Source organism: Tachysurus fulvidraco, chromosome 6 (genome assembly GCF_022655615.1).
Source record: "Tachysurus fulvidraco isolate hzauxx_2018 chromosome 6, HZAU_PFXX_2.0, whole genome shotgun sequence".
In the NCBI taxonomy this organism is placed as follows: domain Eukaryota; kingdom Metazoa; phylum Chordata; class Actinopteri; order Siluriformes; family Bagridae; genus Tachysurus; species Tachysurus fulvidraco.
The window spans coordinates 5,386,237-5,391,366 of NC_062523.1; the positions used below are offsets into that span (position 1 = coordinate 5,386,237).

The following is a 5,130-nucleotide window of genomic DNA, read 5'->3' on the forward strand; positions in this document are numbered from 1 at the left end:
AACATTTAAAGACAATCAGCTGGACAACAAGCCATTTGGGAGACACTTACACTCAATACACATTCAAAGCAGAACCTCATTTAAATTACCAAAAGGGAAAACTGTATATAATGCTTGAGCAGGATTTGCTCTGGGTTCTTATTGACTTCCGATGAACCCAAAGTACATCATGTGTTTTGTCACTGCTATGCTGGAATAAACTTCTTGTTCTTCATTAAGATCTTCAACATCATCCTCTTATTTACACACTACGCATTTTTGTTTTTTATTTCTTACAATACCTAAAACACAGCCGAAACACAATTGTAATGATGCAATTAAAAAGCACAGCCAGCACATGGTTATCTGGATAAGAGCCAACATGTCTGCGGTGTGGACTTATTTCAATCTCTCTTAGAAAGACCCACGGATAGCGACTGGCAAAACATGCAATGCTGAAATTTCAAGAGGGGGTGTGGGGGTGTATCTGCAAAGAGTTTCTTCACGTCAGGTTTATCACTTGAAATCCAAACATCCTGATTGCCATTCTAAATATGAGAAAAATGCGGCGCAGAAAATGTGTCAATCCGAGCACGCCCACTGCGTCTGTAGCGGACGTTTTTGACAAGGCAAGAAAGTTTTCCAGTGATGGTGCCAAGGCAAAAGGCATAACAAATAATTATGGAATTCATTGCCTTAGATCAGTGGTCACCAACCCGTCGATCGTGAAGGTAAACAGCGACGAGTGACCCTAGCCAGGTTACCCTCAAGATGTCAGCTCACACTAAGAAAAGTTGATGACGAATGCAGTGTTTGCAAAGAGACATGGACTGCCAAGTATTTATTTTTTTTACAGAAATTAAAGTCACTGTGTTAAAGGATTATAATCCACACCGGAGGAGGCATGCTCAGAGGATTCTAGTCCTCTTTGGATCTACCTACGTATGTGAACAGACATTCTCAGTGATGAAATTCAACAAATCCAAACACAGATCCTCCATCACTGATAACCACCTCTCAGCTGTCCTTCGGATTGGCAACTCCGACATTCAGCCAGATTTCAATGCCCTTGTTCAAGCCCAGAACAGATTGTATTATTCTCACTGAAGATTTAAAATGAGGTGGAAAACATTACAAGTTATTTGTTACATTGCTGTATTTCTATAAACAAGTTGTTTTTCATTGTTTGTGGAGATTAACAAGTTAAAAATAAATTGCACTGATTCAATAATTGCCTTTGTTCTCTTATTTTACATACACCACAATTTCACTTTGCCTAATAAATATTTACAGAATAGTTTTATTCTTCCGATTATCAGTACCAGCTATTCAAAATATATAATTTACTTAAGGATTTCTTCCATTTTACAATTTAAGTTCAAGTTCAGATTTAAGTTCAAGTTATCGTTGGTGTGGCCCTCTGACACAATTCAGGTTTCTCATGTGGCCCCTTGTAAAAATTAATTGCCCACCCCTGCCCTAGTTAGTGTACTAGCTGTGTGTGATGGCTAGAAATGACCTCAGTAGAAATTAAAAAAAAAACACTGATCTGAACTTTATATTAGTCAGAATAAAGACCAGGGACACATCTCAATCCACAGCCTAGTGCACCACAGAGAAAGAGAGAGAAAGAGAGAGAGTGTGTTGTATATCAAATATAATATCAAGACCATGACATTTAGTACAATAATGGAGCCCACTTTCACAGTGGAACTCAAAAGATTTCTTAATTTCAGCAACAATACTTTCAGCCTACAAGAGATTTGGCTGACTACGATGAGCTGTACAAGTTTCTGCCTCTCATAAATCACATGCTCGTGAAGCTAAATGAACTTCACAAATACAGAACAGTATGGAGAGAAGAGAAGAAAGCAGGGGCCTACAGCTCCCATCCCTAACCAGAATGTCTTCACATTGGCAAATAATATGTGAAAAGTAGGGAAGATGAAGAGTTCCTGGGTGTACAGGAACACCCAAAGTGATGTGTAGAAAGTAATCTACACATTTGTTCCTCAAACAAGAAATTTCACAAAAGCATGAAGAATAAGGATTTGTTTAAGATTTTACAAAAAGAGTGAAGAACAGGCAGTAAATGACATGACGAATATATTACATGATACTGATCTGCACCTGGATCAAATTAAATAATTTAATAAGTGCTTTAAGCTTTATTTATGAATTATTTATTGCCAATTTTAAGGATTTTTTGTTGTTTCTTTACTTTCATTGACTTATGATCTGTGATTTCGCACTATTGTTGAACAACCAAGAAATGACATGGAATAAGATTGATCATGAATAACACGTGTGCAGTGAGGGTTAAATCTGACCTTCCTCAGAGTTATGAAGAGTCCCATCATCATCACCATGTTAAAGTCTGACCTTCCTCCAAGTTATGAAGAGTCCCATCATCATCTTCATGTTTAAGTTTGACCACCTTGTTTGGTGCCTACAGAAATGCACATCATACATTTTAAACAGAACTTGAATATATGTACATTCAAATTAAAAATTATTTCCTTTTCCACACAACACACTCATTTACATATAACTGACCACTTCTGGTCAACTCATTTATCACACAGTTAGCTCTTATTTTTACTTGTTTTTTCTTCTTAAACAAAAATTATTTGATTTGTAACTATTAAAGCAAGCTGACTTACCAAGGAGATCCAGAGAGACATGGATGTCTCCTTCGGATCCTTTTCTTTCTCCTTTTTAAACAAAATACACTCTGTAAACACTAACAATTCTCCGATGCTAATAGAGTATAAACATATCACCAGATCTCTCGATATTAATAGGATGAATTCCACTTAACTGACTATCAATTACATTCTTAATGCAAAATAAAGTTGGTGATTTCACTCACATAAATCCTTTGACAGAATTCATCTAGGAAGTCGTTTCGTTACTGCGATCAGCAGGAATCCGTGCAGAATAAGCGAGCTGCTGTTAACTACACCTGCAAACCACGTGTAAAACCCGGAAACTAATTAATCTGCCGTGCCGCATTCTGCGCGCTCATTGGCCCTTTTAAATTGAAGACAGCTCACTATTGGTCACACCAATAACCAATTAATAATATGTATTCGTAGATAATTAACAACTTCTTTTATACATTTATTTCCTTTGAAAAGTTTAAATACTTTTTACATTATTAGGTTCTCATATAAATAGATAGTGCTATTTTCTGATTGGCTATTGTGTAGCCTGTTTTTTTGATTGGCTGATAAGTGTCAGGCTCGACTAAGAAGGAGACGCACTTGATTCCTGCCCGGTTCCATAGAGACAGCGGTGCGGACTGATACGTTTTGGGCGCTGCGGCATATTAAATAGGCCTATAAATAGTCAAAAAGTTTTTCTGCATGAGAAATACGATGTGTGGTGGGAGAGCATGACAAAAGACCCAAATGCGTGACTGTCACTCTCAATGCGTGACACTTGACAGCCCTGTCTTTTCTTTTCCTTCCCTGCTGAAAAATCCAACATAAACCAGCATGAATTCCATGCTGGTCCAGGCTGGTTTTTACTGGTTCATGCTAGTATAGTGCTGGTATAGCTGGGTGGCCAGCATACCTGTAGTCATGGTGTTATCAAGCAAAACGGGGCTGGTGTAGCTGGTTAACCAGTATGATCTTTCTGGAATGAGCTTTATAGGAACAACCTTTATTTTTGCTTGTGTACGTTTCTATGTAACACATGAATATAAGATTAAAATAAAATATATTGGAATATATTTAATTATAAGTGTGCAATGCTGTTTTTTTAGCAGGGTTGTTACACTCTGGTAACCATGGTTACACTTAGCTCTGTGTTTGTGTTATGTAGCATCATGGTCCTGGAGAAACATTGTCTCATTTCACGGTGTACTGAAACGGCTACATATGGTTGTAATGACAATACAAGCTTCTTGTAGCGTTGTATGACTTTGGGAGGGCGACTTCTGAAAAATACTTTTGGCTTGGAAGCTTGTATCGAGGGTCGATTATTTTGAGCATATGAATAAATCCAGGCTTTACAACTGTGTATATGGGCAGAATGTCTTTAGCGATGCCACAGCATCAGTAATATCTTTCCATTGAGGCCCCTGCTTATCATATGACATACAGTGGGGAAATGCGTCTGCTATTTTTACCTGCTTTATAGCTGGGTTTTTGGGGCCGACGCTGTCTTATTTAGCTCTCAGCGCCACACACGCCTGGAAACAAGCGCTTTGGTTTCGTCAGAGCATGCTGCCATGTTGTATTTCGTATTTCCCATGTGTTAATCCCGGCGGTGGGGGGGGTGTTTTGGGGAAAATAAATTTTCGTATTTCAACATCGACATAAACCACAAATTCGAATTAATCGAAAATAACAATTAATCGCGCAGCTCTAAGTGAGCATGTTATTTACATAGTGAAAGGAGAGAACGATGACTGTAATGATGCCAATGATAAGGACCACAAGGCTCAGAACACAGAACAAACCGGTACAGGAGGTGAAATCCACCTGAACACACACATTGAGTCAGAAATACACATTGTGCATGATGAACACACCCAGTACTGAGCTCATAAACACTGAAAGTGATGTCCATTAGGATCATTAATATTGAGATCGATCTAATAAATAGATTATTTGAGACATAATTATGTATTCTTATCTCATTCAAATCTAAAGGCAGGGGTTCTGTATCGAGGGAGACAGGGGTTCTGTGTTAGGAACAGTCTGGATCGATTTTGCTAGCAGGAATAAATGTTTTACGAGAGGCAGTTGGCTTGGTTTCCTCTATAAATTATAAAGCATAAATGTTGTATGCTTGGTGTAAATTACTGATTGCTTTTATAGATAAAGAATCTCACAGAATGCAGGTTTCTATGTATTTTCCTTTACTTCACGTGCTCATGCATCTCAATGACATCACATGCAGAATTTAACCCTACATAACCAGGGTTTCCCGCAGCATTCTGCAGTTCGTGCGGCCTGCCTAAGTTGGGAAACCATACCACCTTAACTAGGTTGTCAAAAAAAAAAAATTCCACTGCACAAAAGGCCGTCAAGTGCATCTCGGAGAATAGCGTGGACGTGCTTCACACACCTCGAGCGGGCACGCGAACCACAAGGCCGAAATGAAAGAAAGACGTGGTCCATCACTGTCTGGGGGATA

At 38.5% G+C, this 5,130-nt stretch overlaps 1 long non-coding RNA gene across 1 annotated transcript; it reads right to left on the minus strand.

Annotated features, from left to right (window-relative positions):
• Nucleotides 1-2,385: 2,385 nt before the first annotated feature.
• Nucleotides 2,386-2,981, minus strand: LOC125141543. Its single transcript, XR_007140965.1, has 3 exons — nt 2,852-2,981; nt 2,643-2,693; nt 2,386-2,428 (listed from the first exon to the last, which is right to left on the minus strand). It is a non-coding gene; the product is annotated as an uncharacterized LOC125141543 (long non-coding RNA).
• Nucleotides 2,982-5,130: the final 2,149 nt, after the last annotated feature.